The following is a 25,147-nucleotide window of genomic DNA, read 5'->3' as shown; positions in this document are numbered from 1 at the left end:
TATTAGGTGAGGTCAAATGGCAATCTTCTGATCAGTTCACTCTGAAGCCCTGTGAATAGACAACATGCTTACTATGGGGTGCTTTCTCTTTGACATATTTTATTTTTCTTAAGAAACAAGTAGGATCTATAATAAAATGTTGCAGTGATGCTTTTGTTCTGGTAGTTTGCTAGTCTTGATCATTCTCACACACACACACACACACCCCACCAATACACATGCCCCAGTTTTCCATTCTTCCACTTCATTTTGTGGCCAACGATCTGGCTCAGTCTTGACTGGGCTGTCGCTTTCTCCATTTTAGGGTGTTTACATTCTTTGTTTTATTGCATATTTGTGCAGAAACTGAGATGCCTAAAGCATGCTAATACCTTCCTCTTCTGATGGAAATATTAATTGGGACTGGGGAGACTGACCCTTTCCCTGTGCTGTTCCATACCATCCAGCATTTCACAGATGAAAGCTGGTCCACATGTGTCCAAGCAATATCAGAGTGTAGTCAAAATGGCTAAAGTTATTAATGAGAAAGAACAGACAAGTTACAAGAGGGTGCCACAGTTTGTTTTTGCTTATGTTTAAAGGGAAGGATACGATTCTCTCCTCTCCTCTCCTCTCATTGCTGCTGAATTAATTGAGTAACTGAGAGGGTAGGAGAGGGAAGAATCACATACTTGGAACATACACATTTTAAAAAAATTTTGCTATAACTGAGGGAAGCAGATGATAAAGGGGGAAAGTGGGTGGAGGAGAGAAAAATTGGGATGTTGTAAAAACAGCTGAAAAGGTGGAGTGGCAGAGGATTAATTGGGACTTTCCCTTTCAAATAAGGAAAGTTGAAAGATATTGTCTTTGACTCTTGACATCCCCCTCCCCAGCATTGTCCAGTCCTAGCACAAAGAGTAGTTTTAGAGGAATTTCAGTGGCAAAATAATGAACAGGGACACACCTCTTTAGAGTCTCAATCCAAATTTTCCTACTGCCTTGTGACTGATACTTCCAAAGAAAGGAAAGAAGAAAGGAAAGGAAAACATATGGTACATGTTGCCTCATTCTGATCAATGTTGGCATGTATTGGTGCATAAAAGGAACCTAGACTGTTCATTATGCATCACTGTGGTTGTGGGCCTAGACTGTAAAAGGAGCATTGCAATCCCATGTGGAATTTCATGCATTTAAATTCACATAATTGTTCATAAAATTAAGTGGCACCATCTGCTTATCAGTCACCATCCCAGTATCTTTGAAGTTACAAGCCAGAATAATTAGGAAGTTGGGAGCCACCACAGGTTTACTTATAAGCTGAACAACTGGGTAGAAGGTTTGGAAACAGTTTCTCTTATGCACCTAAAATTCTTTTTTTTTAAATGTGAAATATAAAAATGGAAGATATGAGCTCTCTCTAGCTCTTTCTTTCTCACACACATGCATCATACCCTACAAATGTATTTAACTTACAAACCAGCTTGTGTGATCTGCAGTCATCCTGTTTATATGATATGCAGAGAATATTCTCAGTGAATACATTCCCTCTGCTTTTGAGAACTCTTTTGTCAGTTTGAGCACTGAGAAATTATGGTGTTCAAGATTAATGGGCACAGGGGACCAATCATACATGTGTAGCAGCCACAACTCCAAAAGGTTGCAGCCTAATGTATTAAAGTCATCAGAGCCTGGAAATCCATCTTTCAGATGACAGAGCCTCCAATATGGCAGTCTCCACTCCCTTCATCTTTTTTAGGTGGAAAAGCCAGTGTGAAAATATGGTTTAAGAAAGGTTGCTATGCTGTCCAAGTAAAACAATAAGAGACCTGTCTTTCCCCATCATTCACCCTTCACTGGGTCCTTGCCTTCTTCTTATGGCAGCAGCAGCATCTGACATCGAATATATCTTGAAGTCAGAGGCCTCCACCATGTCTGGTACACCAGCATACTTTTATATTTATGGCCATTCAAGCAGTAACCAGGGAATTTTTCAGACTGAATGCCTATCCTTAATCCCATCTTGCAAGATGGGACTACATCTTGTTTTCTAACCCTTTGTTTTTTGTTTGTTTTCATCTTCTTCTCCCTCTAGGTTACCCAACTACCAAATAAGAAGTAGCTTTTTAAGGAAAGGCGAATTGGGACAATGGCTTTCTGGATCTTGTAGCACTGAGCTGCAGCACAGTGCTGGAAGTGCAAGATATTAGTGATTGCCATTGCTGCAAATAATCACAGTAAAAATAAATATTCATTCTCTGCAGGCTTTATGCACATTGGTACCTATGCTTAAAACTGCTGATCTCGCAACCTGAGAGGCCAGCAAAACCTCCTCCCCTGATCATTCGATTGGGAGAAAAGCACAGTGTGAAAGAAACCCGTACAACAGTGGTCTTACAAGAACTGTACTGGCTTCCAGTTTGATTTTGAGCTCAGTTTAAGGGGCTGGTTTTGCCCTACAAGTTTTAATTGGCTTTCAGCCAGGATGTGTGAAAGATTGCCTCCTCCCATACAAGTCAGCCCTAAATTTGAGATCCTTAGTGTAGGCTCCATTGCACACCTTACCATCCAGGGGGGCTAAGTTCTAAGGGTGCACATCAGAAGGCTTTTGCAGTAGCACTATATTGATTTCCTCTCACGGAAAGTTGGGCTGGCTCCTTCACTTTTCAGTTTCTGGTAGGCAGCCAAGACTGTGTTGTTTCACACAGGCTTCAGTCCTTAAAACTGTTCTGACTATTTTAACATTCTGAATTGAAATTATTTTTAAGAAGGGTTTTAGTCTGTTTTTAATTCCTTTTTTTAAAGTGTGTATTCATGCATTTAATGTTCAATTGTTTTTATTCATTGTACATCACCTCATGGGCACTGATGAGTTGAGAGGTGAGTCAGAAATGCTTTAAGTAAATAGATAAAAACAGGGGCATTATATAGATAGTCAGGTATTATATAGATGGTTAGGCATTATATAGATCAGTGGTCCCCAAACTTTTTCAGGTTACCACTCCCTTTCCTTTTGGACAGCAACAGTAGTCCCATGCTTATTTTTTGATATCAGATCTCCTGTCCTCTGTGTAGTCATGAAGAAGGGCCCTCCCTCCAGTCCATCTGCCATGGCCCAGATCTCAGAGGGAGAGAAGGGCAGGCCCAGCTCCATCAGGGTTAGCCCAGAGAAAAAAGAAGGGCCCTCCCTCTATCTGCTATTGCCTTGGCCTCAGGGAGCGAGAAGAACAGTTGGACTTGATCCCCTTCCCCACTGCCATTCCCTTCTCCTTTTTTTGTTATATCTTTTTAGATTGTAAGCCTGAAGGCAGGGAACTTTCTAATTAACAATTTGTAAGCCACTCTGAGAGCCTTTGTGGCTGAAAAGTGGGGTATAAATATTCCAAACAATTAAATCAGTACATAAATAATAAATTGTCTCTGACAATACTGGCTCCCTTGGCTTAGTAACAGTTGGACATGATTAGACAATCTTGTCAAGGGAAAACCTTTATCTTTTCTACTGCAAATACAAAACAACCAATCTTGGTTGTTGCTCCCTTTGCACCCAATCACTTTGGGAACAGCAGCCAAGCAGTTGGCTGAGCAGCGATCAAAAAGCTTCTTGCTTGTGCCAGCCTTGCAGCTAAGACTGGTGGAGGTGAGAGGCTTTTTGGTTGCATTTTGACTGGCTGCTCAGTCGATGATCCCTTTGTGCCCAGTCATCCTGGTTGCAGCAGCTGAGCAACTGGATAAGCAGTGACTGAGAAGCCTGTCACTCATGCCAGCCTTGCAGCAAAGGCCAGTGTAGACAAGAGGTTGCTGCTCAGGCAGCTGCTCAGGGTGCCCAGGTGCAAGGGAGAAGCTTCTCCCTAGAAAGGAGGAACTGTCAATCCATCATCATGTCAGAGAAAGGCACAGCGAATGTGTGTGTTGGGGCTTTACAGAGGCCACATGCTCTGGACTGGAGACTAGTATGGGCTGGACAGGAAGAGATTTTAACTACAGGAGCCACTCCAAGACAAAGGACTTTTTCCAAGATCAAGCACAGATACTCCTTCCCCAGAGACACGTTTTCTCCACACAGCTTCAAGTGTCCACTCTCCCATAGACACAAAGAAGTTTTTCTGTGACCTCTACTCTCAGCCTGTCTGATGAAAGAAAGCAAGAGCAGCAGTGCAACTCCCACCTGGTAAACAAGTCCCAGCAAAGCTCACAAAGCTTAAACAGGGTCCCAAATCTGAAAGCCCCTTTTTGCCGCCATTTCTCTCCTGCCGCCTTATGCTCTAACTTTTGTGCACACCAATATTTTGACTGAAAGCCTCCATGCTGCCCCTTTTTTCCTTCACAACCCCACAACTGCCCCTGTTCTACCTCACTGCTCCTGTGGATCCTTCCACCACACTCAGCGAATCACTGATATAGATGAACAAACTCAATTTTATTTTTGAAGTCATGATAATCATCTGCTTTTCATCACCTTTACATGTGAAACTATACATGCTCAGAATATTTCTTTTTTACACACCACCACCACCAACAACAGGTTGGAATTTTTTTTTATTGCTCTAGCATTCCAGGAATGTACAGAAGCTGTTGTAAAACATGGAACGGTCATGGGAATAATACAGAAAAGGAAATATAACAAATAAATAAATAGTTTATTTATATTTCCCTCTTCTCCCTGCAGATCGAGGCGGGATTACATCCAATAAAATGAATACAGATACACATACACATACAAATACAATTTACAATCAATAAAATACTAGCATTATAAAAAAATTACATAAGAATCATAGCAACATAATAAGCATGATCTAGGAAGTTGAGCATTTCATTTTAATAGAGCTCTTATACAACGTCGGGTAGGTAGGCCCACCAGAAGAGATCAGTCTTAACTGCCTTCTTGAAAGCATCCAAGGTAATAATAAGATGGATCTCTTCCGGTAAGTTGTTCCACAATTTGGGAGCAGCAGCAGTAAAAGTTCTATGGGAAATAGTTGTTAGTTTAACCTTTTGATATTCTAATAGGTTCTTCCCTGATATTCTGAGAGTGTGGGCCGGATTATGTAGGGAGAGGTGTTCCCTCAAGTAACTTGAGCCCAAGCCATATAGGGCTTTAAAGGTAATAACCAACACCTTATACTGTGCCCAGAAGCTGATCGGTAGCCAGTGAAGAAATTTTAACACACGTGATATATGGTCAAACTTTGATGTGCTCTGGCCACTCTGGCTAGCACATTTTGAATCAATTGAAGCTTTCGAACTTGGTATAAAGGTAGCCCCAAGTAGAGCACATTACAGAAATCTAAGCGAGAGATCACCAGTGCATGTAACACTGCTTCAAGGTCCTTTTGGTCAAGATAGGGTCACAGTTGGCATATCAACCGAAGTTGCTACCAAGCACTCTTGGCCATCGCTTCTATTTGAAATGACAACTGTAGGGACAAATCCAAGAGTATTCCCAAACTGCAAACTTCGTCCTGTAGGGGAAGTGTGACCCCATCTAGGACTGGTTGACAAATCTCCTTCCCCGGGGTACCTATCGTGAGGTACCTATCGTGAGTACCTCCATTTTCTCTGGATTCAGCTTGAGTTTGTTTTCCCTCACCCAGCCCATTACCGACCCAAGGCCGATATCCAGAGGGGATGCAGCAGTCAGAGACATAGAGAAATAGATTTGAGTGTCATCAGCATACTGATAACACCGAACCCCACGTTTCTAGATGATCTCTCCCAGTGGCTTCATGTAAATGTTAAACAGATTGGGGAGAGGACGGAGCCCTGAGGGATGCCAGGTGTCAGCTCTCTTTTAGAAGAACAGCTGACCCACAGTGACACCATCTGGAATCTTCCCATGACGTAGGAATGGAGCCACTGGAGCATAGTGCCTCCAATTCCCAACTCCCTCAGGCATTCCAGGAGGATACCATGGTCAATGGTATCAAAGGCCGCTGAAATGTCCAATGTCACACTTCCCCTGTCGATGCCCAGACAGAGATCATCGACTAAAGCGACCATAGCAGTCTCGACTCCATATCCCAGCCAGTTTGAAATTGGTCCAGATAATCGGTTTCCTCCAAGACAGCTTGGAGTTGGAAAGCAACTGCCCTCTTGATCACTTTGCCCAAGAATGGTAATAGGGAGACCGGTCTGTAATTGTTTCTCACCAGGGGATCAAGGGAGGGTTTTTGTCAGGAGCGGTTTAATCATCGCTTATTTTAGTTCGTTTGGAAATTTTCCCTCCCTGACTGATGCATTGATTATAGATCTTAATAGAATTTTTACTGCATCACCTCCCTGGCGGTCATCCATGGTGGCCAAGGATCAAGGGGGCATGTTGTTTTCCTTACACATACAAGAAGCTTGTCCACTTCATCAGTATTTACAAACTCAAAATGATCCAAAATATGTTTTGTGCTTTGCAACAGAAGAAATATAACTATCTAAAGGGGATTTCTGATAAAACTATAAAAACAGCTAGCACTACTCCTTTTAACCAAGGTATGGGAACCTCTTGATTATTAACTGGAAATGGTGGTTGGAATTTAAAAGAATTGAATTCCAAAACACCTAGAGGGCCAAATATTCCTCCTTTGAAATCATATGAGCAAAGGCCATGGCAGTGGTTCTTAATCCTTTCTTGCTTGTCTCAGAAACATGATATGCAAGTTTATCTTTTTTACTTGTACTTTGGAGATTATCACATTCACTTTAAAGTGACTTATTCCTGACAGAATGAAGTCACCTTCAATTTTAAAAGTGGGTGTTATAACACCTAGCTGCAGCTGGGTGAGTTCAATCCATCTACAGGCTGGATCCCAGCCACGTTTATCCATCAGCTTTTCAAAAATAGCAAGCTCCCACTTTTGAAAAGCCACTGGATAAGCACAGCTGGGATCCAGGCTGCAGACGGGTTGCAGTTGCCCAGCTGTGGCTGAGTATGATAACATCCACTTTTAAAATTAAAGGCAATTTTATCCTGTCTGTGATAAGTCATTTTAAAGTGCATGTGATAATCTCCTCCTTTCTTTCCATAATGGTCTGTTCCAATAGTGCTAGATATGTTTGAGTTATAGTTAATATGTGTGATCAGACTGCTATAACCTTATTCAGGCAATCAGTTTGGATTTATGGAAAAGTGAGAAAAAGAGAATGCACAGGGACTAGCCCAATTTCTTCAATACAACCAAAGTTTCCAAGCATACTTGTCATCCAAGAAATGATCAGTTCAATCTGAAGCAGAACTTTGAAAAATTACTTTTTTGAAATACAACTCCAGAATCCCCAGACAGCATGACTTAAGAAGGCAGTGAAGGATAGGGTAATGGAAAGTTAATGGATACAGTGTCCATCATTGGGTACAGAGGAGTCATCATCACATTTTCAGGGGCAGAGGGTGCTCTTGAGTGTAAGAACAGGGTTGTTACAAATAGAGAGCAGTATCCTTACTCTCTAAGGATGGAAATATATTCTCTACTATTTGTTTCCCAATTGAAAAATGATTTTCCTGGCAGTCAGGAAGTCCCACCAGGAAGCAAAATTTTCACAATTTTCTCATAGTAGGCAAACATCCCAGAGTTTTCTGGAGGGTTTTTCTGCAAAAAGAAGATTTAAACAACCCCGCCCAGTTGTTCTATGGGGAAAAAATGTTTTCCTACACAGGAAATAGTGTTTTTCTGTAGCAGGAATGGTTTGCAACACTTTCAGATGCTCAAATATGGATATTATTCTTACTAAAAAGATTAACAGGGAGAATTATTTATCCTTGTATGTCACAATGAAATAATCAAGGATTACATCTCTACTTTCCCCTGTGAAAAGATGGATGTCTAACACTTTTTGGGTGTTTTTGCCCACCATGAATTCCCCCTTTCCCTTTCTGAAATTATTTTGTGTATATAAGCCTATTTTTCTTATGCAGTTTTATCAGGCTTCTCTTTTAGTGGCAACCACAGAGTACAAATTTTGTGTCAGGGAGAAATTAATTCTAGATGTTCAGCCATGTCAGATTTTCATTGCCTCTTCTTTTCCTTTAATGAGAACCTGCATAAATTCAGATGTGGGGCTGGGGGAAAGAGAATCAATTAGGGGCTGAGGAAGGAAGGCTGGTGGTGACTTACAGAATGGAAAGAGACTCCGCTAGCATGACAACTGGGAAAAATCCATCAAGAATGCTTGAGTAAACCCACTGTCTGCACTGGCTAGGGAAAAAAATAGCCCAGCCTTAATCTGTGGCTAGCAGCCAGTACATGCTGTCGATTAAATATCCATCAATTTGCACATCACAGTCTGTGCTTGTGTACCCAGAGCCAGCAGTGCACCAAATTACAGCACTGCAGGTTTACCAAATGGGTGCTGTCAATTGACAGGCCAAGGGGCCCTAGAGCAATTTCACTCACTTTTGATTCATGACTTGTCAGAATCCTAACCAAATATTCCATTTTCACCCTCAGGCTGCTTTTCTTACTGCTGACTTGCATCACCAATGAGGGATTGGCTCCACATACCCCTGGGAACAGTCTCTAAGGAGAATGGATTCTTAAACAACTATCTGAATTCCAACAGAGAAAGGACTCAATGATAGAAGGAGCAAGCTTGCAGAACTTACTGTGAATGTTTATTTTCTCTTTTTCTAGTTTTATTATATTTGCATTCCATCCTTCCTCCAGGAAGCTCAGTATGGCTGCCCCAATCAGCCTCACAACAACCCTGCAAGATATTTTAAAGTGAATGTAAATCACTTTAGGGAGGTTTTTGGGTGTGTGGACATTTGAACCTGAGTCTCCCCAGCATCCTGCACACACTAACCTTGCGAATACACTAATAACAGCCCTTTCCCCACTTTATATATTTTTCATCAAATACTGTATAGGCAAATATAACTGCAGCTCTGGCAAATTCTATTGTGTTGCAAACTCATAAATTCTAGTATGTATGATGCCCAGTCTGATTGGAGGATGAGGATGACAAACATATGGCATTTTCTTAGCAGCTGTGAGATATCATCCCCCAGCACCGTGTTTTTCAGATTCCGTACATACCCCTCCTATATTTGTGTGGGACAAAAGTAAATGTGGGTAGAAGAATGAAAACTGTGTTATTTAAAATTGCACTAGTAAATTGGATTATTTAATTGCATTATTGAAACCTATGGTGATGTATTTAAAAATATTCAAGGCTGGGGATGGATTAGAAATTTATTGGGTTCACATTGTAATGCAAAATTGCCAGTTCACACCTCCCACAAGTGAATGCAGACCTCAGTCCAATTTGAGTCTGTGATGTGATTCACAATACACAAGGTGTTCAACAGATTAGAACATTCAAAAACATGAGGAGAAAAATGCTTCATTGGAGGAAATTTCCACCCACATGCTTTAGTAATGGTAAAAATGTATACAAAGATACGCATTACACACACGCAGAAACAAAGATATACATTCAAGTATACATTTCAAAAGTACACTTGTAGGGAGAAAGTCAGAAAAGCAAAAGCTCTGATGAGCTCAGGCTTGTTACAGAAGTTTTAAAAAATGTTAAAAATAAGATTTGTGGCTATGCTTACAGGAGTAAGAACAGGAAAATGATAAGACCACTATGTAGACAAGATAGTAAAATGCTACCAAGGTAGAGAAAGAAGTTGATGATCGAGTAGAAGACATACTTGTCATATTTGCAGATGACACCAAATGGGGAGTGGAGTTAACATGCCCAGCCCTATCAAGTCCTAATATTGCCGCAACGTGCCTGTCTGTACTGGGCCAAAATGAATTTCAATAGGGATAAATACAATGTGCTACATTTAGGCAGAATAAATGAAATGCCTAAATATAGGATGAGCGACAGCTGGCTTGAAAGCAGTCCATATGAAAAGGATCTGGTGATCTTAGTAGACCACAAGTTAAACATGAGTCAACTGTGTAATGCTGCAGCAAAAACAAAAAACAAACACAAATAAAACAAAACAAAACAAACAAACAAACAAAAACACCAATGCAGTTCTAGGTTGCTTTAATAGGAGTATAATATCCAGATCAAGAGAAGTGGTAGTGCATTCTGCTTTGGTCAGACCTTACCTGGACTACTTTGTCCAGTTCTGGGCACCACAGATATTGACAAGCTGGGACATGTCGAAAAGAGAGAAACTAAAAGATCTCGAAACTAAGTCCTGTGAGGAATGATTTAGGAGCTGGGTAGATTTACCCTGGAGAAGACTGAGATGGGATCTTTAAATAACTGAAGAGATGCATTGTAGAAGGTGGAGCAAGCTTGTTTTCTTTTCCCCAGAGACTAGAACATGAACCAATTATTCAAATTGCCAGAAAAGAGATACCATGATCCTGGTTCTGTGATCTTTCTGCTCTCCTCTGGTCATGTAATGGCCATGAGAGGGAACCTTCACTGGCTCTCTGGTAAGTATGGGAGAGGATTGGTCGCTGTGGTAGGAGGAAGGGCATAACAACTTCTGCAGTTACTAAAAATATACATACAGAGGCATGAGGTTAACTTACACCTGCTTACGCAACTGATAGGATGTTAGTCCACATCTGGTTGCACTGCAGTTAGGCATGTGGATTTGTATACTGTATTATAGCATACAGATATGTAGGTAGATAGATACAAAATATTTGTGTCCAAAATATTGCTGCAGGGTTTTTTTTTGTTTGTTTTGGGTTTTTTTTTTGTTTTTGTTTTTTTTTTGTTACTTTGGTTAATGCACCATGTTTGGCATCTCTTGATCGAGTGTGTGGATTTTATAGCATAACATACACAGAGATAATATAAATTATATTGTATATTTGAGAGTGAGACAGGGGGAGAGGTAGTATGTAACAACAGGAGCAAGACAGGTACATCCAGGGCACAAAAGATCCCAGCAGGGGATATACATCACTGTGCCGAGAGGTGCTTCTCCCTTCTTAGACAATATAACACCCTTAGGTAAAACTTCTTGATATTCCTTTTGCATTATGCAAGAAATGTTTCCATAGGAACATCTGTTAGGTGTCCTTTAAACAGTTCCAATATGGCTTTCCTTTGAAACAGTAGTGGTGATTCCTGGGCTGGTGTACAGGTGTGTTTTAAATATTTAATATCTTCTGTTTAGTTAAATACAAAAATAGTATTCCTTTTAGACAAAGGTTTGGTTAGCCAAATTGACTTCATGCCCTCCAGATGAGTTGGATCATAACTGCTGTCATCCTAGCAAGCACATAATTGGTGGCAGTTATAGTCAAACACATATGGGGCATGCTACATTAGGGAAAACTGGAGGGTTCTAGGTTATGTGCATGCTTGGGGAAAATAGAGACAGATGTTGCCAGCATATTTCTTATCTTCCCTACCATGAGCTTCACTTCTCTGTTGCTGAAGGCAGTGAAGCCAGCTGCTACTTTCTCATCTCACATCTATACTTGGCAGCTTTCTCATTTTCCAGTGGAAAACAAGCATCCATTTACGAACCCGCCTGTAAACCATTAGACGCTTCTCAGCAATCCTTGCTGTGCTCTCATAGGCAAGCAAGAATCATAGCAAGCAAAAAGACAGATGAACCTGTCAGTTTCTCTTCCTATATCCATAGATTCTTTCCATCCTGCTTGTGATGAAATTTGTAAAATTTTAAGTTCTAATTTAATAAATGAATCAAATGCTATTTTAAATTATCTGTGCTGACCAGATTTAATTGGACTACTATTCCCAGGACAGAGTTTGGTGATGAGGAGCCTGCCAGGGAAAATGAGATGAGAGCCCAAATTTTATCTGACCCCAAGTCAGATAAGCATGCAAAGCCCTCTACTTGGATAGGTGCAGCACAACCTAAACATTATGCTTTCTTTCTTTGGATGCTGTGAACTTTGAGTGTCCTGGCCCCATAGGCTTATCTATGCCAGCAGGAGTAGGCTTAGACACTTTTCAAACCTAGAGAAACATCATGAGAGCCAGAGTGGTGTAGTGGTTTGAGTTCTTGACTACAACTCCAGAGACCAGAGTTCAAATCCCTGCTTGGTCATGGAAACTCACTGAGTGCACTATCTCAACTGCAGAGGAAAGCAAGCACAAACCCTTCTTAACAAATGTTGCCAAGAAAACTTCATGTTACATTCACCTTTGAGTTGTTATTAGTTGGAAATGACTTGAAGACACACAACACAAATTTTAGGTAACGATCTGATCTATCCAATTTTTTCCACTCACCCTTCCCATGTCTGTAACACTTTCTGTGCTAACTAGCCTTGAAACTGCATTGTTTCTGAGATACTTCTTTATAATATATACACTAGTTATTCAGTATTTTACAGGAAGGTGTATGTGGCAATAAACTCCATAAATTAATTATATGTTGGGTGAATAAGTAATTTATTTTATTTGTCCACAATGTAATGCCAGTTAATCCCATTGGGTTATTGACCCCTAACTCTAATGTTACGAGACAGGGAGAGAGAGTCTCTCTCTTTATTTACTCTACATCATGCTTCATTTTATCAACCTCCAGCACATCCTTCCTTTTAGCAGGTCTTTTGCTAAGTGAAAATAATCTCCAAACACTTCAGCACAGGGATGGGGAAAAACCAGATGTTTATAGATGTTTTAGTGTACAGCTCTCACAGTCCTTACCATTAACTATGTCTTCTGGGACTTCTGGGACTTGAAGCCCCAGATCTGAATGGCTAAGAGTTCACCACCACCCTTAGCTTTAGCTAAGATTGCTACAAAGCCTACAGGCAACAAACAGCAAACAAAGGAAATGAACAATGCCAACTTTTCATAACCTGGCACCCTCCAAAAGTGCTGGGCTACTTCTTACATCATCCCTAGCCAAAATGACCAATGGTTATGCTGGCTGTGGATGGTGGGAATTGTCTCAAAGCCATCTATCCACCCTTGATATTGAGCACAAACATAACTCCAACTTATGCCAGCATGTGTTCTTTATTTTATTGTGCTGGATGGAGGATTTCAGCACTCCCAGCTACTATGTTTCCATTGCTAAGCCACCTACATGTTTTCTGGATGGGTGTTTCTATTCATAGCCATTGTGTGCCCAAGGGAGAATCAGGAAAGGACGAGAGGCAGCTGGACAGCCATCTACAAGAAGAAAAAGGCATCTTCCAGGAGGTCCTGAGAGGCTTCTGGAGGTACAGCAAGACAATATCATCTTCCTACAACTGATTGAGAGACCAGAGCTGGCTGGTAATAATGGTTTGTTTGTTTGTTGGTTGGTTTGTTTTGGTCAACCCTAATATTCTGTTCCCCTTCTCACATAAAATGGTGCATGACAATATCAAAATTGATTATTATGATTATGATTATGATTATGATTTATGTTTTTTTTTAATCTCCCACCTTCCTCTCAGTACAGGGGCTCAAGGCTGCTTACAAATCTAAAACAGTCCAAGTTAAAACACTATATATTTGTTCATGGGAAAAATTCTAAAATCTGAGAAAGATTTCCTGTTTGCTTTGCCAAACACTTAAATGTATGCCACAGGGAAGTTAATGGCAGAATTAATATTTTCATTAATTATGAGCATTTGGATGGCAAGCTTCTGCATAGATTACAAACCAGCACATGCTTCCCCCTTGTCCTATGATAAAACATGAAGTGTTATGCCATCATACTTCACATGCCCTGGTGTGCTCCCTCAGCCAATATATGTGCGATGGGAGTTGTTATAATCACATTTTTAACTGAAAATATTTATTGTTTGAGAGGGGAAAATGTGAATGTTTTTATCTTACAGGTGAGAGACCTGAAGATTTGGAGAGATGCTTCAGAAGACTAAGACGGTGTTGCATCCTCTTAGTCTTTATTAGTACCTAATTCCTAACTGAAACTCCCACTTTTCATCTGTTTCACTACTACTTTTATCTGATCAAAGTAAACATGTCAGTGAATATGCTTGATATAAGAAACCCTTTTCCTTATGTCATCTACCTACTTATAGCAGCCCTATGAATTTCATAGGGTTTTCTTACTGTGTACTAAGGGCTTTATCACATTTCAGAAAAATGATGAATGCCAGTGAAACAGAAACAGCTTCTGATGTACCTTCCTGCCCACTATCATAGTACTTCCGTTCTCCCTCCAGATGGAGCTGGTCATAAATGTGTGGCTTTTGCCAAACAGATTTTTCCAACAGGATAAAAGCCATACATTTAGGATCATCTCCATAAGCAGTAGAGTAGAAGTCCTTATAGGCATACAGTAAGGTAAGCACTATCTCACAGCCTCTCATTTTTCTTGATAAGGCCCTAAATAACTTAAAATCTTAAGGAATGTTACTGAATTTTAGGAATACAGAGAGCTCTCAGTAAAATGTGTTAGAGATAAAGCTGATGAATATGGGTTCTTTTTTGCATTCTTTTTTCTGAACATTGGGACTTGATCACTCCTAGGTTCACAGTAAAATAGGTCAGAGAATGTGCATATTCATTTGATTCAACATTATACATTGTTTCAAATTAGACCAGCTTCATGAGCATGGCCACTAGCCAACAGACATGTTGACCCGAAGGGCTGGGAGGAAAGATGCTCTGTGTGTCTTCTACTTCCACCATAGGAAGCCATTTCTGCAATGGGTGCTGTAACACTAAAGTCATTCTGTAGCTTGTTTTTAGGTTTTCACATAATATTTAGAGTTTGAAGATAACACATGAAAAAAAATTGGGGGATGGCTACAAAACCTGCTGTGAAGTAACAAGGAATACTGACTCTTTTTGCCATCAAATGTTGATTGAAGAGGGTGGTTTGGGGGTTAGGGAAGTAATGTGTTAAAAAAGCAACAACACTGAAGAAAATATTTTTTAGAATAGCATCTCATGTTCTTGTCATCTATTCTAAATAATTTTTAGAATAACGTTCCACGTTCTGGTCATGCTACTTTTGAGAAGCCATTTCCCTTCACACTGCTAGGTTTATTTCCTTGTAGGTGTAATGCTTTTAATAATTCACTTTTCCAGGTACATACATACATAACATGCAATATATTTTTTATCCTAAGTTTCCATGAAATCATATTCAAAATGGCTAAAAAAAGAGATCATATTATATTTATCCTTATCTCTGCTTCATGGGTTTACCATGGCTTACAGCAATTTCATTGGTATCCACCTCTGTTTTCAAAGGACTCATAATCTAAGTATTCCATTTGGGATGACCTGAGGAAATGAAACCAAGCAAAGTGTAAATGATAAATTCTGCCTACTCCTTAATAATTCCCATTGATCTGCCTTACCCAAAATGTAAAATAAAACTTACAGCACAAATTTTATTCTACCTCTGCTCAACACCCTCTTCCTACTGGGAGACTACAAATACACAAATTAAAAATAAATGAACAAATAAATGAATAAACAAATGAACAAATAAATAGGAAAAATAATTAAAATCAATTTAAAAATCTCTCTCCAGTTCTACGTTGTAAAAAATAATAAAAAACTTCAATTAGTTCTTAAATAGTCTACTCTGAAAGAGAATGGAAGGAACCTATCTGATATGCAGAAACAATAAGAAGAGATGGTGATGATGACAAGTTGTGTCATTCATTTTCCCTTCCTCCTTACAGAGTAGTTAGGGTTCTTTGATGGGGGGGGGGAGTAAATTTGCATGCAAAATATGCAAATGGAAAAATGTGCTGTATGAAAAGTGATAATGTGCAGTTCAAAAATGGGAACAAAAATAGATGTATAAAAAGTTGATTAAACTCTTAAATGAGAGCATTTATCGCACAATCTGGATGTAAACAGGAGAAGCCCAGTTTTGGAGAGCTACCAATTCTGGAAGGACAAATTTGATGAGGCCGAAGGATTGGCTCTTGCACTGGTGAAAGTGTCACTGGGTTAGGATTTATGTTGCTGCCTGAGCCACTGGATTTTCCTGTTAATCAACTAAGGCAGAGTCCTAAATGAATTACTGTTACACAGTACAGTACATAAGAGCTACTGGTTCCTGTGGAGAAAGTGCTACTGATAAAGGATGTAAGGAAGGTGCAAAATATTTTTTGTATTTGTTGCTTTCATATTTTTTTTTAAATGTGGGATAGTTTGTTCAGGTGGATATCTATTTTGAAAAACCCTGGTATTTCCCACCATTTATCTTTTATTTGTGTGTGTGTGTGTGTGTGTGTGTGTGTGTGTGTGTGTAAAATCATCCTGAAGTGTGAAAGAAGGAAAAGGAAATTAAAAGGGAGATAGTAGACTGGAAATAGGGCACCATCTATGCATAAACATTAGAAAAGGTATTAAATTAGCCAAACAAGTGTCCAGGTAAAGTTGATATCTTTAAACTTTACAGTAGTAGCCTGAAAGGGATATGATGTCTTCAGGCTATTGAATAATAGAGGGTGGACATTTATCTTTTCACTGCTACTATATAAGTCTTTTAGATATGAAAAGGACATGGAGAATCCATTTTTGTAGACCAAAAGATTTTTTTTCCCCAACATGTGGGCTAACAATTTTTGAGTGCATGCAAACCTATGAAATAAAATGAGTGCTCCAAAACAAAATCTGACCTACAATCTTTACTCAAAAAGAAATTACCACTGGACACAAACAAAGCTAATGTTAAAGAGATGCATGAGGAACATTACAACGCCAGTTGTCAAGTATGATAATAAAACCTTTACTGACCAGTCTCATTACTACCATTTTTGAGCAAGGTGATCAAGAGAGCATTCGCCAATCAACTACAAGCAGTCTTGGATGAAATGGATTTTCTGGATCCATTTCAAACTGGATTCAGACCAGGATACGGAGTTGAGACTGCCATGGTCGCCTTAGTCGATGATCTCCGTCTGGGCATCGACAGGGGAAGTGTGACCCTGTTGGTGCTCTTGGACCTCTCAGCAGCCTTTGATACCATTGACCACGGTATCCTTCTGGAACGCCTGAGAGAGTTGGGTATTGGAGGCACTGCATTGCAATGGTTCCGGTCCTACCTCTCAGGGAGGTTCCAGATGGTGTCGCTTGGGGACAGTTGTTCTGCCAAGAGGGAGCTCAAATCGGGTGTCCCTCAAGGCGTGATTCTGTCCCCAATGCTGTTTAACATTTACATGAAGCTGCTGGATGAGATCATCCGGAGATCATCCGGAGACATGGGGTGGGGTGTTATCAGTACGCTGATGACACCCAAATATATTTCTCTATGTCTCGGACTGAAGCAGTGACTAAGGATGGCATCTCTCCTCTGAATGCCTGTCTTGGGGCGGTAATGGACCGGATGAGGGAAACCCGACTCAAGCTGAATCCAGGTAAGACGGAGGTACTCGCTATAGGAACCCCGAATCCAGGAATGGAGTTGTGTCAGCCAGTTCTGGATGGGGTCACACTTCCCCGAAGGATTCTGTTCACAGCTTGGGGGTGCTCCTTGACTCGTCGCTCCAACTGACAGCTCAGGTGGATGCGACAGTCAAGAGCGCCTGCTATCAGCTTCGGCTGATACTCCAACAGCGCCCCTTCCTGGAGCCGAGGGACCTGGAAACAGTAGTACATGCACTGGTAACCTCTCGATTGGACTTCTGTAATGCACTCTACTTGGGGATACCCTTGTGCCAAGTTCGGAAACTTCAGTTGGTACAAAATATGGCAGCCAGATTGATCATGGGAACTTCTAGGAATTACCATATAACACCGGTCTTGAAGTCCCTGCACTGGCTGCCTATTAGTTTCTGGGCAAAATACAAGGTGTTGGTGATCACCTTTAAAGCCCTACATGGCTTGGGCCCAGAGTACTTGAAGGAATGCCTTTTTCCCTATTGTCCGCCCCGCACACTAAGGTCCTCTGAAAGAAATCTACTACAGCCAAAAAAATCTAGGTTAACATCAGTTTCCCAGAGGGCCTTCTCTACCACTGCTCCTAAACTATGGAACGACCTGTCGGAGGAGATCCATCACATTTCCACTCTGACAGCTTTTAAGAAAGCAGTCAGGACGGATCTCTTCCAGCAGGCCTTTCCAACTTAGTTACCTTCCCCAGATATAGAGATATTGTCCCCTCATTTGTCTATTCTTCCCCACCTATGTTTCTGCCTTTTTTAAAAAATGCTTTTAATGTTTTTAATGTTTTTATACTATTATTGTTTAATTCTGTTTTAGTACTGGGTATGGGGGGGGCGGTAGGTCTAGGGTTTTATTTTTAACTCTATTGTAATTGATGTATTTTATTGTTGTAACCTGCCCGGATTCTTCGTGATTGGGCAGGCTATAAATAAATCTTTATTATTATTATATTATTTACTAAATAATCCAGTATACATGGAGCTGGTATTATGGAAGTCCATGACCTATAGGTTAGTCAAAATAGAGATGTCTAATTCATATTTCCATTTATTCCTAGACCCCAGAATGACTGTGGAGTTTATCACATGGGAGGCAAAGTACCCAAAATCCCATGGATAAATGGGGTTTAAATCCTGGGAAAATACTGCAAGAGCGGGATTCTTTTCAGACATGTCACGCAAATTAAGCATTAACACGATATTAACCCATAGAAAAAGTGGCAAAATTGCTCCACTTTTTAACTACAGGAAAATCCCAAAGTTAAAAAGCAGCATGATATTGCTGCTTTTTGCACGGGTTAATGTTGCATGAATGCTTAATTTGAGCAACCATTGTGTGAAAACAATCCTGCTCTTGCAGGATTTTCCTGGGTTTAAACCCCATTTATGCATGGGATTTTGGACACTTCCCTCCCATGTGATAAACTCCTGTTTTTGATTTACTTATATTAGTTATTTACTGAAGGTATAGTAAGTGTTAATAAAGAAATTACAGGTTTCCTTTTTTTTTTTTTTTTTTTTGATTTAGTTAATATTTCCATGAAAGAAGGCACTCAAAGCTTCAGGGATATACCTAGATACTAACATATGTTACAATAAAAGGATGGGAAACATGGTCCACCAGGTTTTATTGGACTGTAAGACCTAACTAGTATTGATGAGGAATGCTGAAAACTGCAGTCTATCAACATCTGGAGAGATGCATTCTTCCCATCCCTGCTGGAACTGAAGAAACTATCATTCTGTAGAAGATAACAGATCACATCTAGTCCTTAATCCTACAAATGAGAAAAACTCATAATCAGAACCAGTCACTTGGTTCAGAGTGTGACTTACTCAATCAGCAATTGCTTTACCATATTTTTTACATAAAGGCTTCTTCTCAATTTTCCAATCTGGATTATCCCATAAAATTAATTTAGCATGGGAAAATGGATAAAAATAAAGATGGTAGAACATTCCATGCCAAAGTTCCATAACTGCAAGAATGGTGGTGGTGGTGGTGGGGAGGGGGAAGTTTCTGACTTTGATAGATCTCCTTGGTTAGTACTCTGAAGGCAGACAAGAAGATTCCAGCATAGTCCAAGATAAAAGAGTCAGTATGGATAAAAAATGCTGTGTAAGAAGAGTGCCTAAGGCAGCTTTTCTTAACCTTTTTACTTTAGAAAACCCCTTGCAATGATTTTTCAGGTCTCAGAAAATTCCTGCATAAAAACTGTTATATTTATAGCTCAAAAATGTGTCTTTTCCCCCCAGTCACAATATCTCATGAAATTACTAATAACCTCTCATGGAACCATAGGGTTCCTGGGAGCCCTGGCTGAAAAACCCTAACTTAGAGAATAAACAGTCTCAGTGATATAGACTAAGGTCTAGGAGATCAAACCCACCACCAACAGATAGAAGTTGCATCTTCTCCAAGGAAATGCATGGTGATGGTGTATACCACAATCAAATACAGTGCACATGCCATACACGGGTGTGCCATACACAGCTTTCAGCTTATGCTGAAGCTGCATTGTAATAAAAAAATGGTGTGCGAGCCTTGGTACGCGTACTGCACCATGCTGCATGCACAAGCCCCACTGTTTTCAATGGGGCTCAATCATACACTTTTTGCCTTATGAGGGGGAGGGGGCTCCGGAACGGATCTCCCATGTAAGGGAAAGGCCCACTGTAACTTTATTTAATGGATACTACTCAGTCATAGTTATTAAATTTTTAAAACTACTTGGTCAATATAGGGAAAGCACTCTCTTTTATGAAATATACTATTTGAGGTGTAAATTTAATCCCAAATGTATTGGTTTTACCACAAAGAATCAATTTTAACAAGGACACCCGACAGCGGTGGGGACAAAAAGAAAGGAGCCGCTTGGCCCCTTTCTGCTTTGTGTCGCTGGCGCAGCCATCTAAAGGCTGCGCCCAGCGATGCAAAGCTGGAAGGAGCTCCGTACGTACTTTGCGCGTGTCTGGAACGCGCCTTTTATAACATTCAGTACAGATGGTACCTTACTCCTGATAAATTGGCTCAAATGGGAAAAAAAAGTAATGATAATCAATTCTAGAAGTGTAAAGAGGAAACGTAAACATTCTTCCACATGTGGTGGACTTGTCCCATTGAAAAAAGTTTTGGGTCCCAAATACATAAAGAACTACAGGAGATCTTACAAATAAATTTAAAGAAAGATCCTAAAATATTTCTCCTGGAAATAATAGATAAAGTGATGGAAAAATTAAATGGAAAGAAAATGTTTAATTTGTTGGTAGGGGCTAGAATAATATATGCCTCTATGTGGAAAAATAATAGGATACTCCCAGTATCAGAGTGGTATGAAAAAATACTGGCTTATACAGCAATTAATATATTGACAAGTTTACTCAGAAATAAATCAGTTGACAAGTTCAATGAAGACTGGTCAATAGTGGTGAATATAGTGCAAGATAAACAATTACAGAGTAATGGAAGTATGAAGGTACAAAGTGACAAAACTAATATAGAATAAGACAAATAATGGAAATATATTAGGATATAATAGGATATAAGAAATATTGAATAGTTACTACAAGGGTACAAATATAGTTGGAAAAAGTGTTTGTGAAAAAAAAATTGTGGGTTGAGTTAAATATAGGAAATTATATCTATATAAAGGTAAACATCAAGACATGCTGGAAGTCAAATTGTATGGATATCAATTGTGATTAGATGACTTGGAAGTTTGTTTTTATTTATAATTGTTAAATGTAGTAGTTTAGTGTGGTAGGTGTGTATGTGCTTGAGTATGTGTATTTGTGCTTGTGTTAATTATTAATAAAGATTATTTAAAAAATTAAATAAACTGCAAGCAGATGTAGGAAGCCACCATTTTTTGTTCAATAGATGTACATTTCATGGCAGCAACATGTCATGCCAGGATGCCACCTGGGTCAGTTAGTTGGCTGCCTGCTTTGTTTGCCTCCCAGATGCTGTAGAAAGTACTGAGCCTTGGTTAGAAGCGCAGAGTTGGCAATTTCTGATATTGCTGAAACATAATCATCTTTTGCTTCTGCAGCAATTAGCATATTATTACCCATAATGTTTAGCATGGCAATTTTGTTGTAAACATTTGTACTAATTCACCATAACCTAATTATTTTTATGATGCATAATTATGGAATATTTTCCAAAAAGGAATGTTTCTATTTTCTAGCAATGTAACCCTTTTGAAGAAAAGAAAAGAAAAAACCCGATAATTCTACTGCTTTCCTCCCACTCCTGTCATTCCACTTCTCTCTTTCCAAATCACTATTTGGTCTGTCTTCTTCCACATCTCAATTTATTTCTCACATTTTTTGCAGCTTCTTTAATGTTAGAGAAAGACCTTTCTCATGTGGAAGTTAAGATTAAGTGTGGGAGATACATCCAAACAACTGGGGCCCCATTCGCAGTATGAAATAACCCGGTGTGGAACCTGGGTTATTTCATAGATATTCACATTGTGCCACAACTGCACTTGGTGCAGTTCTTTTTTTGGGGGGGGGGGGGGGCCCAAAAAAAAACAGATGACCTTGTGCTTTTGGCACCGGGTCATCTAGTGAGTATTTTTCACTACTCTGCAAGGATCCATACCTTTGGTAGTGGAAACTACTACTCTGGATCTGTGCTGCTGCATCTTCCTTCTTTCTCCCCATCTTCCCACCAACCACCACCACAAATGCACTGTCACCCCCTTCTTCCCTCGTCTTCCTTCTCTTCCCACTTTTCTTGGCAAATATCTTCAGAGTAAGTTTGCTATGGCCATTCTCTAAGGCTGAGAGAGTGTGGCTGCTGCCACTCAGCAGACTTTTCCTTCCTCCTCCTCTCCCCCCTACGCTGCTGCTGCACCACTGCTTCTTCTTCATTCCTCCTCTTTCTGGCTCCTCCTCTTATTCTTTTCCTCTCTTCCTTGCCCCCTCACTGCTGCAGCCACATCCCCCCTCTTTCTCCTTCCTCCTATTCCTCACCCCTCACTGCTTCTGCTGTTACCACATTCCTCATCTTCTTCCTTCCTACTCATTGTCACTGCTGCATCCCTCATCTTCCTCCTTCCTCCTCTTCCTTGCCCCCTTCACTGCTGCTGCATCCATGCCCTTTCTCTTCCTCCTCTTTCTTGCTCCCTCACTGTAATTGCTGCTGCATTCATGGACCCAAACTTGACAAACTTTTCCTCCAGAGCTTTATTTAAAGTCAACAGGATAAATTTGGGTGCTAGTGTTTGGAGGGGTGAGAGAAGATGGGACTAAGGAGGAATGAAATAAAATTACACTGAGGGTATCAGTCAATGTGAAGACAAGACAGATTAGACAAGATAAACAGGGGAGCAGGGGAGAAGGGATATCTTTTGTCACCACCATTGCCCACTGTTAACACATGGTCCTTAATGCAAATATTGTTGTACTTTTCTCCACCTTCACCATAACTTGTAATAAAAGCATAAGACATAATAAAGATTTGATGTTTTTTCTCCTTAGGTCATTAACAATACTTCACCATCACAAGGTAGGCATAACCGTAACTTCTGTATGCACTGTGGTCCAAATACAACTGTTATTTAGAAGGCAAAATGACTAACTATCTTAAATGCAAGAAAAGCTATTTTGATCCTTTAGTGTGTAGGGGAATGTAATGAAAGTAAAATAAAAAAATTAGTACCTATTTTCAGTGATTTTAGAGAAGCCAGTAGCTTATGAACATTAATAACTGAAGTTTACAATGTGGTGTAACTGAACTTTACAATCTCATGAGATAATTGAATACATAACATGGAAACTTGCCTAATGCCATGGAAGCTAGAAGGAAATTTCCATGCCATTTGGAAAGAACTCATATGAGCTGTTCCCCACATAAACCTGCATCTGAGCTTGATTCTATCCACCAATGAAAGAAATGACAAAAGGGTTGGTAATACTGAAAGTTTCCAGCCATATCTACAGGAAGGAAAAGTTATGATTTTGTAGGAACAGTCACAACAATAAACCACCTCAGTGTTTCTAGCCAGGTGTGCAAAGAGGAAATCCCTCCCCAGGTGATCAACTTACACACTGAAGCATGACATTTGATTAGGATTGTAACATTTCCTGGTAGAGGTGAGAATCAAGGCTTCTACCCAGATCCCCCCCCCGGGGGTGGTGGACCGGTTAGGATGGTCCACCCTCGAAGGCTGATGGAACCTGAGAGGTTCCAGGAAGCCCTAGAGGGGCTCACGGTTGGAGATGACGGCGACTCTGTTGACGCCCTCACCGGTATTTAGAATACCGGTCTTTCTGGGGCTATACACAGAATCGCTCCCAAGCGTCCTCTCAGGCCCGCTTCCAACCGTAAGCCCTGGTATACGGAAGATCTCCGGGCGAGGAAGCGGGTCCTGCGACGATTAGAGTACCGTTGGCGGAAACACCTTTGCTTAGATGACAAGACTCTCCTAGACCGACTGTTAAAGGACTACGGAGAGGCAATACGAGCAACAAAGAACTCGTTCTATGGTGCTCGTATTGCGTCCGCGGAGTCACGTCCGGCAGAGTTGTTCAGGGTGGTCAGGGAGCTAACTCAGCTCCCTCCTGCCCTGAACCAGATCCTTGAACCTTCTAAGGCCTGCTGTGACCTGTTTAATGACTTTTTTGTGGATAAAACTTCTCGCATAAGCGAAGGTCTGAACGCCGATATTATGGCAGAGCCTAGGGTAGAAGTGTCCAGAGCCTCCGCGGACTATGTTATACTGGATCAGTTGGAGTTGGTGAGTACCGAGGATGTGGACAAGATCCTTGGAAGTGTTCGGAAAACAACCTGCTCTCTTGATCCCTGCCCCTCGTGGTTAGCGGCCCAGGGGGGGACCGGTGGTAACGTCATTGTTACACCGGATAATTAACACCTCCTTGAGGGATGGGCGATTTCCATCGGATCTTAAATTGGCCATTGTAAAACCGATCCTAAAGAAGCCCTCCCTCGACCTGCTGGTACATAATAATTATCGGCCTGTTTCGCTGCTACCATTCTTGGGAAAGGTGATCGAGAGGGCGGTTGCGATCCAGCTTCAGACGGTCTTGGATGAAACGGATTATCTGGACCCATTTCAAACTGGCTTCCGGGCGGGTCACGGGGTTGAGACGGCCATGGTCGCCTTGGTCGATGATCTCCGTCTGGGCATCGACAGGGGAAGCGTGTCCCTGTTGGTGCTCTTGGACATCTCAGCAGCTTTCGATACCATAGACCATGGTATCCTTCTGGGGCGCCTGGCTGAGGTGGGAATCGGGGGCACTGCGCTCCAGTGGTTCCGTTCCTACCTCTCTGGGAGGTCCCAGATGGTGCAGCTGGGAGACGTGTGCTCCAGCGAGCGGGCCCTTAAAACTGGGGTCCCTCAAGGAGCCATTCTGTCTCCCATGCTATTTAACATTTACATGAAACCGCTGGGAGAGATCATCCGGAGACATGGGGCGCGGGGTTATCAGTACGCTGATGACACCCAAATCATTTTCTCTATGTCTCCGACTGATGCAGTGACTGGGGATGGCGTCTCTCCTCTTGTGGCCTGTCTGGAGTCAGTAATGGGCTGGATGAGGAAAAACCGACTCAAACTAAATCCAGAGAAAATGGAGGTACTAGTGATAGGTTCCCCCGGTCCAGGAATGGCGGTGGTTCCACCTGTCCTGAACGGGGTCACGCTCCCTGTGAAGGACTCTGTGCGCAGTCTGGGAGTGCTTCTTGACTCGTCGCTTCATCTGACTGCTCAGGTGAATGCGACGGTCAAGAACACTTGTTACCAGCTCCGGCTGATTCGCCAGCTGTGCCCATACCTGGACCGGAGGGACCTAGAAACTGTTGTACATGCTCTGGTAACTTCAAGATTGGACTTCTGCAATGTACTCTACATGGGGCAACCCTTATACCAAAC

Source organism: Sceloporus undulatus, chromosome 3 (genome assembly GCF_019175285.1).
Source record: "Sceloporus undulatus isolate JIND9_A2432 ecotype Alabama chromosome 3, SceUnd_v1.1, whole genome shotgun sequence".
NCBI classification, from domain to species: Eukaryota; Metazoa; Chordata; class Lepidosauria; order Squamata; family Phrynosomatidae; genus Sceloporus; species Sceloporus undulatus.
This window is presented reverse-complemented; position numbering follows the sequence as displayed.